Genomic DNA, 11,971 nt, shown 5'->3' with positions numbered 1-11,971 from the left:
AATAAAGAATCTTTAATAATATTGATCAAGTTATTTTTTACAATGTGCCTTCCATTTATATATGTGATATATGTATTCTTACCTGTAAACTGAAGCACCGCTGGAAGAAATAAAGAAATCCATTTGAACTCAACCATCATGATTCTCTGAGTCTCTCCTTCTTCTGTCTCTTGTTCTCGTGCTCAGAACTGTCTGAGTTTCTAAACTAGTGCTTTAGTAGAGAGACGCTGCACCTGATGTTTGACAGCACACATGAACAGACAGGTGAAGAGTCAAACTCCTCTCCCACCATGGACATGACTCCTGATGTCCATGGTGCAATATGGTGATACCGTAGCAGCTGGTGAAGAACACAGATAAGATGATGTCTTGCTCTGAGATCTGCTGGTTCCACAATGTATCTTTGCAGTTATTTTTGTTCAGAGATCTAAAGAGGAAGTGTTTCTGTGAGAATGTGGTTAACAACAGCAGCAGAGCTCTGGAGGTTTTACCCACTAATGATGACCAGATAAACATCTGAAACACATGAGGTTTTCTTCAGGCCTTGCACCTGTTACCATTATCCTTCCAGCAGGTTGGTCTTGTACTTAGTCAATGTTTGTCCAGCTGACTAGAATACTTTAAACATTCAGACAACCAGAAGAATCACATCAGAATCAGAAGGAGCTTTATTGCCAAGTAGTGTTTTTCACATACGAGGAATTTGCTGTGGTGATAAGGTGCTACACGTAGACAAATTTATATGTAAATAAATGTAGAAATATAATAAATATGGAATGGAAGAACAACATTACAGATATATACATGTGCATTATTCTGGGTCTGTGCCGTGCAGAAGTAACGCAACGGAAGAGAATATTATGTACATATAAATATATAAACTAACAACATAAAATTATACAACAACAAAGATCAACAATCAACAACAAATATGTGCAACATGCCAGGTCTGAGCCTGACAAGAGATGAAACAGTAGAGACATTTGTATCATTTGCAAAGGGCGAGTGTCAGTAGGGGACCCAGGCCTTGTTAATGAGGGTTGCAGATGGGAAGAAGCTGTTTTTGTGGCGAGAGGTTTTGGTCCTGATGGACCGCAGCCTCCTGCCAGAGGGGAGAGTCTGAAACAGTTTGTGTCCAGGGTGGGAGGAGTCAGCTGCAATCTTTCCTGCTCACCTCAGAGTCCTCGAGACGTACAGGTCCAGAAGAGAAGGAAGATTGCAGCCAATCACCTTCTCTGCAGAGCGAATGATACGCTGCAGCCTGCCCTTGTCCCTGGCGGTGGCAGCAGCGTACCAGATGGTGATGGAGGAGGTGAGGATGGACTCAATGATGGTGGTATAGAAGTGCACCATCATTGTCTTTGGCAGGCTGAACTTCTTCAGCTGCCGCAGGAAGTACATCCTCTGCTGGGCCTTCTTGGTGAGGGAGATGATGTTCAGTTCCCACTTGAGGTCCTGAGAGGGGAAGAGGGGAAAGAACGCAGCCTTGAGGGGAACGGGTGCGGATGGTCAGTGATCCACCTGCAGGTGGAGTCAGGCACGTTCAGCTGAGAGAGCTTGTCCTGCAGCAGTGCTGGGATGAAGGTGTTAAAAGTAGAGCTGAAATCCACAAACAGGATCCTGGCGTAGGTTCCTGGGGAGTCCAGCTGCTGGAGGATGTAGTGAAGGGCCATGTTTACTGCATCATCTACAGACCTGTTGGCTCTGTAGGCGAACTGCAGGGGGTCCAGGAGTGGGTCTGTAATGGATTTAAGGTGTGACAACACAAGGCGTTCAAAGGACTTCATTACCACAGAGGTCAGGGTGACGGGTCTGTCGTCGTTTATTCCAGTAGTCCTTGGTTTCTTGGGGACAGGGACGATGGTGGAGGCTTTGAATCAGGCTGGCACATTGCATGTCTTCAGTGAGGTGAACACCGGAGACAGCTGATCAGCACAGTGCTTCAGGGTGGATGGGGAGACAGAGTCCGGCCCAGCTGCTTTGCACGGTTTCTGCCTCCTGAACAGTCTGTTGACATCCATCCCCAGGATAGTAAGAGAGGGGGAGGAGGTGGGGGATGAGATGGTGGACTGTGGCCGATCAGTGGTATGACGTGGACAGGGGATGGTGTCAGGTCTGTCCCATTGTCTTTCAAAGCAACAGTAAAACTGGTTCAACTCGTTGGCAAGGAGTCGTTCATGGAGTGGGGGGATTTAGGTTTGTAGCTGGTGATCTGTGTGAAGCAGAGTCATTTCTTGAGAACTGGTGTTGTAGTCTCTCTGCGTACAGCTGTTTAGCATCTTGCACCGCCTTGCTAAACCTGTACTTTCACTCCTTAAACCTGGCCCGGTCGCCACACCTAAATGCCTCTTCCTTTTCCAACCTCAGCTCTCAGAGTTTGGCTGTAAACCTTGGTTTGTCAATGTTATAACTTGTGCGTGTTGGAATGCAGCTGTCCTCACAGAAGCTGATGTAGGACGTCACAGCCTCTGCATATTCATCCAGATTGTTGGTAGCAGTCCTGAAAACATCCCAGTCAGTGCAGTCCAAACATGCCTGAAGATCCTCTACAGCCTCACTGGTCCATTTTTTTGATGTCCACACCGCAGGTTTACACAGTTTTTATTTCTGTCTGTAAGCAGGAATCAGGAGCACCATGACATGATCAGAGTGTCCCAGTGTGATAGGCACTGCTAACTGTGGTGTAACAGTGATCCAAAGTGATCCCTCTCTGGTTCGACACTTTATAAACTGTCTGTATTTGGGGAGTCCTTGGCTGAGGTTTCCTTAGTTAAAGTCACCAAAAACAATAACAAGGGAGTCCAGGTTTGTCTGCTCCACACGCAGTATTTGGTCGGCTAGCATGCGCTGTTCGTCGTGCACGTTGGTGTGCGGCGGAATGTAAACACTGACCATAGTGAATGAAGCAAACTCACGGGGGGAGTAAAACGGTTTACAGTTTATGATAAAAAAATTCCAGATTAGGACAGTTCTGCTGAATCACTGTCAAATTGGTACACCAGCCATTGTTAATATACACTTTGGTGGATGGGTCACAATGGGGGATTTAACCCGGGTCTCACACAAAAGGCATGCGTCTTATCCACTAAATCACCACCATCCCCATGACGTATAATTTACGAATGTTCTCTTGCACCACAAAGGTGACACAGGAAATGCCTTTTAACTGCTTCCAGAAGTGTCCAAAACGTGCGATACTTTGGAGCCAGGTCTCCCGATGTCTAGCCACCACACCGCTGCAGCGCCACGCCCCGACACGTATCACGGCACTGTAGGGGCGAGGCATAAAAATGGCGCCGTCAAGTCGGACACATTCTACCTGCATCAGCTTACTGTGAGCTGAGATCAATGACTGTTCTCGGCAAGACCAGGCAAATAGTGTGGTTCCAACTTTGTGCAGCCGGGGAAAAGCAACGGCGGCCGCCGGACTCTGCGCCTGCTGCCGCCTTGCTCCCGCCTTGCTCCCGCACGGATAATAAAGTTAGAACATCTTCCTGTTTCATTACGAATCATCAATTTTCAACTCCATGCCACGGACACGCCATTTGATGAAACCTTTCAGATTGCAAGAATTTTCATCGTCAATGCATTTAGACTGCACAGTGAAAATCTGAATCGGACAAATTCTCTAGGAGAAGTTTTTTAAAGTACGTAACCTGTAAATTGACAAAAATTAACATTAAATCCATCTGGCTGACCTACTGTTGGGTTTAGGGCATTGCTCCAAGAGGCTTTTTTGTAGGTTCCAGACATGATGGATCTGCCACAGAAATTTTGTACACTTCAGAGAAAGAAATAAGTAAATGAAATGTTCCTTTGATCCCACAGCAGATTATATAGTCGTTCAGCTTCTTAGCACAATATGTATATATTATATGTACCCAGTATCCCTCAGAATTACTTGCAGATTGTATTTTCTAAAGATACGTAAAATACAATTTTGGCATCTTGAGACATAAGTGACTCATATTAACTAATAGTTTATGTGTACTTCAAACATCAAAGAACATTTTGTAACATTTTTAGAAACATGGTTATTTAATACATATATCTAATACATAAAAACCATTTGTTTTTATTTCTTTTCCAGGTTGGATGAGGTTCATCATTGTGTCTGTGGGTTTAGCAGCACTCATAATAATTGTTGTGGCAGTCAACATCTGGACAAGAACTAAAGGTGAGAACATTCACAGATGAAACTCAGAAACAGGAAGTTTTGATAAAGCTGGATTTTCACTGTGGAAACTAAATTCAAGTCTTGATTTCATCTCAAATCACGAAGCCAACTGTGAGATCTATAAAATGTATTTTCCTGCATCAGTTTTGAAAATTTGTGGCAGCCAGTTCCCCCACTTTTCAAAGATAAGCCCACACACATTGTTCCTCTCCTCATAGCTCAACATTACATTTATTCATTTAGCTGACGCTTTTATCCAAAGTGACTTACAATTGATATATATCAGAGGTCGCACGCCTCTGGAGCAAGTAGGGGTTAAGTGTTTTGCTCAGGGACACAATGGTGGATGTGTCACAGTGGGGAATTCAAGTGGATCCCAAGTCCAAAGACACATGTCTTATCTAGGGCTGTCCCCGACTAAGGATTTACATAGCTGAATCAGAATCTTTAGGTCCTGCCTATAGTCGACTGATAGTCGAATCATATGTACAAAGCTAGACTGAGGCTTATTGGTGACCCGTATCTCTCTCTCGCCTGCCATTCACCGGTCTTGTGCAGAGTTGTGTGTGCATGCCGTGCTGACGACAACTGCATGCATTTTGCGTGTCTGTTTCACATAGCCAGTTATTTAAAAATGATATAATATCCTTTGTTCAGTTCATCAATGGTGATAAATTATCTGAAAGTCCTGCGAGGTGCGGACAACTTGGCACAACACCAGTGAAGCTGGGGCTCCGTCTCTTCAGCAAATGTTCCTCCGCTGCCACTGCACACCATAGACTATATACACACTACACATGCGCACTGACGACCCAGGGTTAGGGTTACAATTTTGGATTTATTTACGCACTTTAAAAACAATTATTGAAAGTTTTTTCTTTTTACATGTTTATTTACAGCATTAAACATTGAAATGTATATTGTAATAGGCTACATATTAACTTATTGGGCGAAAACTGCTAGTTCTATGTAAAATCAGACATTGAGCACCCCCATATCGCCAAAATGGCGTGATCCTTGTTTCGCTGCGAAGATTCGACTGTGAGATTGAGAATCGAATCAGGCTCTGCCCATTGAAAGCATTGAATCTTCGACTATTCGGGGTCAGCCCTAGTCTTATCTACTGTTCCACCCCCACCTTAACAATCTTATACTATTTCTTAGTCACTGCTGGTTAAGTCACTGCATCTCCTGACACAACACCAGGGTTCACATCGCCCTGAAGAACAAACCGCCCTTGACCTACTACCCATTGCAGATTTCTGTCCACATCCATGCACCAATTGGACATTGACAGCCCACAGAACGGTGCATCCTGTTTGCATAAGCCCTATACCCTAACCCTAACCATCACAGGGCTTTGTGCCTAAACCTAAGTCAGTTAATGTCTGCATGTGGCCTCTTAGTTCTTTAAATCGTCTTCCAGCTGAAGAATTCTGACCTGATTTTAAGGTTTACCGTTTGTGTTTGAAGCTACAGCAGCTTGAGCTCAGTTTCATGTCTCTGTGTACAGAAGAACTTTAATTCACTTTCATTTAGCATTGTTGTTGACAAATTTGTTGGGATTTGTATGTGTTTGGCTTTGATGGATTTTCAGCCTTAATGGCGTCAGTAACAGTCTCCTCTTTATTATATCTGATAACAATATAAACTGCAAATAAAGAAATGTTTACCACTTTAGTCTACATTGTGTTTGTGATTCCTTCATGTACTAACAGTATCATAATGGAAAGTGAATATTCTTTACTATGAATGTTCTGCCTCTACTAGTAGAACCACCTCCCTCCTCTTGTGCACTTCCCTCTGGAGGACCTCTAACCTTCCAGTGTCATGTTACTTCAACCAGCTACCTGATAACAATGGTGACATGTTCAATTTACACGCAAAGCAATTTTTTAAAATGATAGATTGTATTATCTTATTTAAATACGTGTAAGTCTACTTTATATTGCTTTTTAGTTGATGGTTTACCATTTACAACATGTGCTTCTCTGGGTGCTGCCATTATTGAGCGATGTCAGACAGATGCCTCTAATTACACACAGGTGAAACTAAAGAGTTAAACCCAAAGACAGTAAAACAAGACTAGAAACACTACGCTCAAAACTACAAGTAAACATGACAAACAAACAAAAGGACAAATGTAATACACACTACAGAGATGAGAAAACACAAGGGCAGGATATGACCACAGGAAACAAATACGAAACACACCAACCAACCCAAAGCTGTGACAATCATTTCGTTTGTAACAAGTCCAAGGCCTGAAGAAAACCACATGTGATTCTGATGTTTATTTGGCCATCGTTAGAGGTTAAAACCGCCAAAGCTCTGCTGCTGCTTTTAACCACATTCTCAAAAATAACTGCAAAGATACAAAGAGGAGATCATTAAAATATAGTTGCATTATTACAAACTAACAATCTTCACACCTTCAACTTCCTCTTTTTCTTCTTTTCAGGTGGTGAAACACGTCATTGCCATAAATAGACAGCACTGAACAAAGTGTGAACTCTGATGGCTGCATCTCATATTGCTGATCAAGAATTTGGGGTCTCTGTCAGTCACTGTGGATGAGAGAAAACTACATTTCATTTTTAACGAGACAAGACGAGAACGAGACGAGACATTAACGAGAAATTAAGAGACGGAAATGTAAAATAGACTAAAAGTCACTATGATTAAGTGACATCATCCTAACCACAGGAAGTAGCTGCAGCGTCTCTCTACTAAAGCACTAGTTTAGAAACTCAGACAGTTCTGAGCACGAGAACAAGAGACAGAAGAAGGAGAGACTCAGAGAATCATGATGGTTGAGTTCAAATGGATTTCTTTATTTCTTCCAGCGGTGCTTCAGTTTACAGGTAAGAATACATATATCACATATATAAATGGAAGGCACATTGTAAAAAATAACTTGATCAATATTATTAAAGATTCTTTATTAGCTACATTTGATTTAACTAAGAAAACCAAATCTGTTGTTTCTAATGTGGTGAGTTTAGTGAACTCTTGGAAACTAAGGATAAAGAAATAATCGTCACTAACTATGAACATAACAGACATTTTCTCATTTCACTTTATTTTTCATCATTTTCTCAACAGCAGCAGCTGAAAAACTTCCCCTCTCCTTCACTGTCAGAGTTGGAGATGAAGTCACTTTGCCTTGTGAAAATGTGATAGACGGTCAGCAACAATGTGGATATACTAGATGGATCTTCATTGATTCAGGATACACAATAGCCACAGTGCTGTTTGAACTTGGACAGATTGTTGAAAACGCCAAAGCTAAATCAGACAGACTGAGTGTTACAGAGAACTGTTCTCTGGTTATAAAGAAGGTCACAGACGAGGATGATGGTCGTTACATTTGCAGATCAGGACAACAACAAGTTCCAGACTCTCATGTTTATCTGTCTGTTATTATCAGTGAGTATTTCCATCATAATGTTTTCAGCTCAAACTGTCTTGTTAGAACAATATACTGAAACATTACAATAATTATGATCACAGTGATGAAGTTAACTTTACTCTTGTTGTCTTTCTCTCACAATATCTCCATCTTCACCAGTGACTGAACGTAAGGACGCTGATAAGGTGACGTTAAACTGTTCTGTGTCGACACGTGGACAGTGTGAACACACAGTGAAGTGGCTGTATGAGAGTAAAGATGTGGACAAAGATAACAAAGGCGTGAAGACATCACAGTCTGTCTGCTACGCCACTGTGTCTTTCCTGGATTCTCATTTTAGTTACAAATCAAAGTCTAACTTGAAGTGTGAAGTGACAGATATTTACTCTGGAAACGTGCAGCTGTTCACCTTCAGCCCTCAGTCCTCAGAGGAGAAAACAGGTGAGAATATGCTGAGCTGTTCTGTTCTGAGATTTTCTAACTGAACAGTTTCTTGGTTTTTCTTTTTTCATTTCTCAGGTGAGGTTACAACAACAACTACGAGATCAATAACAGCAGCAACAACAACAACAACACAAGAATGTGAGAAACAAAGTAGCTTGCTCATGTATTCAACATAAAACAAATATAATACAAATACAAATAATTTATGCGAATGTAAATATTTAACTAAAATATCAGACAAAATTTAAATTATGACCAGATGATGGCGTTACACACCGTTGGTCCTTGTGAGAAACAAGCAGACGGTATTATTTCACTTGCAAGGACCACGCCACAGCAATATGTCATTTAAAGGTTTAATGATTATTCTGAATATGTGGACAGATAAATGGATGTAGAGGGGAAGGGTGGTGGTTGAAGAAGGATGCCGTCTGTTAGGCCGGTCTGGGAGGACGTATGATGGACTCAGACTGTGGGTTCCGCCTCGGAAGTGGTTTCACCCGAGTACGTTACTAGTCCCCAAAAAGAGTTGGATTATATTGCACTGAGTTGTGTGTGGGCTTGACTGAGATCTCTAAGATCAGGGATGTACCGGGACTGAAATTCAGCCCAGGACTTTGAGACGAAGAGGCCTTTTATGCGAGCACACTTTGTGGGCGGGCAGAAATATTTTTTGCAGTTATTTTAATATATCTGTGTTTTTTTTGTATACAATGAATCAGATTATGCTGAAGACCTTCAAGAAACTTAAGTAGGACACCTGCCTCCTCAGTTTGTATAAGCAAGGCAGCTGATCAAGACCAGGTCAGGCAAGCCTGAGTCAGAGTGCAAAAATACTTAAATATACTCAGAAACTACATGCATGCATTCCCATAAAATAGTACATAGTGTGTATGTGTGTGCCTAAAAATCCAATCCGTCATCTTCAGCTGTGAGTAGGCCTATCCCTGGCTCAGCTTCAGCTGTTCTGGATCCTCTGCTTTTACTGATTGTACAACCACATAGGCTATGAACGAGAAGAACATTAGTAATAAAGATGACTAACAACACACTGCTCCTGTACCTGTCACTGTTTTGTCCGGTTCCATTTACCTTCTCATCCTTCTCCTCTTTTTCCTGCTGCTCCTCTTCATCAACACGACTGGAGTCATCATCACCCTGTCCCTCTCCATCGCCTCCGCTGACCTTAACAGCTAATATACATAAAAACATACAGAGATTCTTTGCTTATAGAAGGATGTTGTCTTTGTGCGATAACACAACATAATTATAATATATGCACATCAATATATAGCCTAATGTATATGCCTGTACATAAATGCATATATGAATAATTTCAGTATATAATAAATGCATTAGCCTCCTAATCGTACACCTGTCTCTGCCTGTGCAGGATCCTGCCTCACCTGCTGCAGCAACCTTTCTGCCAAGAAGTTGGTTAATTTGGTGAGCCGCACGTCGGCTTTTTAATGATGCAGGCGATCGTGCTGTGAGCGCGGATCGTTGTCTCTCTTGCATCGAACAATCAGAGACAAACTGAGTAGCACGGGTATAGATAGGTGTCTTGGAAATTATTTTGCTGGTGAGGGACTGAGCAAATAATTGAGTTACAACCAACCGTTGTCTTTGAACAATTTATTTAACAAAAGAGAAAAAACAGAGAAGTACTAAAACACATACAGAGCTGGTCCAGAGACCTGCCGCCTAGGACGGCATCGGACATCTGGCCCGAGCAAAGGGATGCATCATCATTTACACAGTCTAGGTTTCTATGTTTTGGTGAACAGAGGTGAGTACAGGAACAACAAGAGAGGAAAACACCAAAACAATCTGACAGCTCTGACTGAAACCCTTGTAAATGTGGACGGACTAAGGATAAAAACACAATACATATATCTATAAGCCATAACAAAATTAGTAATAAAAATAGTAATAATAATAAAAGTAAAAGAACATGCATCAAAGATTAAATGTAAGAGGACACAATTTTCTGCCATGGGAGGCTTGTCAGGTGATTAGAGGTGTGGTTTAGGCCTGTTATCAAATTAACTTTATATAACATATAATTATATATATCATGAGGAAATTGAGAGGTTGTTTTTTTCCCACAGTAGATTATGTAGTCCTTCAGCCTCTTTGCGCGATACTGTATATATATTTTAACCCAGTTTCCATTGAAATTTGCAAATTGTTTTTTTTTAGACATGTACAAGACAATGCTGCATCCTGAGATGTAAGAGATGCATGTTTTCTAAGCGTTTTCACTAGCAAGGAGTCCACAATCAAAAGATACGGTAAAATGATTTATTGATGATCTAAACAGAAAGATGTACGAGGCTCGCAGTTGATGAATAGACATTCAAAAGCGTTGTGAGGAAGCTACAACAGGGAAGTCCGCCGTAGCACCCGGGCTATAAACCAATGGAGAGGAAGGAGATTAAGAGACCGGACAGAGAAAGGGGTGGGCAATTCTTCAATCAACTAAGGGACATTCTGTAACATTTCAGAAACATGTATTTCTCTTCTCTTTTAGTCACTATTGTAAACAGATGTATATGTTTTCATTTCTCCTCCAGGTTGGGTGAGGTTCATCATTGTGTCTGTGGGTTTAGCAGCACTCATAATAATTGTTGTGGCAGTCAACATCTGGACAAGAACTAAAGGTGAGAACATTCACAGATGAAGTTTTGATAAAGCTGGATTTTCACTGTGGAAACTAAAGTCAACTCTTTCTCTTTCCAAAAACACAGATGGATGAAAACACAGTGAGTTTATAATGTTTTTACAGTTGGTACTTTACACAGCAAACCAGTGTTTGTGACATCTGTTCTTCATTCTGAAGTGTGGATATAGCACTCCTTCTCTGGTCAATCAGCTGGGAGAAAAATGTCACAGTTTGGGGTAGCCTACACGATCCTGTCCTGTGTTTCTCCGTGTAGCCTTGTTTATTATTTTATTCATTTGCATGTTCAAGTTTACTAAGTATCTGTCTTGTCTCTTATCTTAGTTCTTAGTCCTGCATTTTAGTTCTTTGCCTCACTTCGTAGTTCTGTGCCTTAGTTCATGTCTTAGTATTTACTCCTAGTTCTGTGTTTGCATTTGCATTTTAGTTTTTGTCTGCTCTGTATTCTGTGCCTATACTTCTGTTTCACTTCTGTTCCTGTTTGGATGTCGTATTCTGTTATTATCTGGTTTGCTTCATGCTCGGTTTCTGTCTGCCTGTCTAGTGTTTATTGTAATCTCTGCCTGATTAATTGTTCATTTATGATCATTCTGTGTTTTGAGTTCCACTTAGACTCTTTTTTGTGTGTTTTTTGTTAGACTTTTTTGTGTTTTGCAACCTGTTAGTGTCTGCTTTCCCCTGTGGTCTCTCTGCCTGCCTGTGTCTCGTTAGCCTCATGTCTTTCACCTGTGTTGCTCCCGCCCTGCTCGTTAGTCCCTGTGTGTCTATATGCTTGCTTGTGTCTTCAGTCCTTGTCCGGTCATTGTAACTTTATGTTGCTCTGTCATGTGTAGCTTTGTTTCATCTCATTCTTGGATCTGTTACCTGTTGGATTACCTGTTTTGTTTTGGCTCATTTATCTCAGCCACTCAACTAGGAAGTGTGCTCGCTGTTGTTTGCTTTAATAAATCATCGAACTGAACCTGCCGGTATCCGTGTCCTGCATTTGGGTCCACCAACCTGCTCACCATAAACCAAATCTGACAACTTTTGGTTTAACATACTATATATTTATTTACATTTACTTCCTTCTGCATTTCCTTCATTACCACAAAAACACTTCCTCTCTTAGTGGCAGAAACATGTAACAGTCACTGATGCGTTCAGGTGCTGTCAGGTTATTTCTTATCTCCTTGTGTTAAATGTGGGTCAGTGATGTGAAAGCTGTCAGTTAAAGTGTGTCAGAGTGAGGGTTTGTTTGTGTTTCACAGGTGAA

This window comes from Micropterus salmoides, unplaced genomic scaffold (assembly GCF_014851395.1).
Source record: "Micropterus salmoides isolate LMB-PRFRI ecotype aquatic unplaced genomic scaffold, ASM1485139v1 Ms_hic_scaffold_18, whole genome shotgun sequence".
In the NCBI taxonomy this organism is placed as follows: domain Eukaryota; kingdom Metazoa; phylum Chordata; class Actinopteri; order Centrarchiformes; family Centrarchidae; genus Micropterus; species Micropterus salmoides.
The sequence above is the reverse complement of the archived record's forward strand: the minus strand, read 5'-3'. Positions refer to the sequence as shown.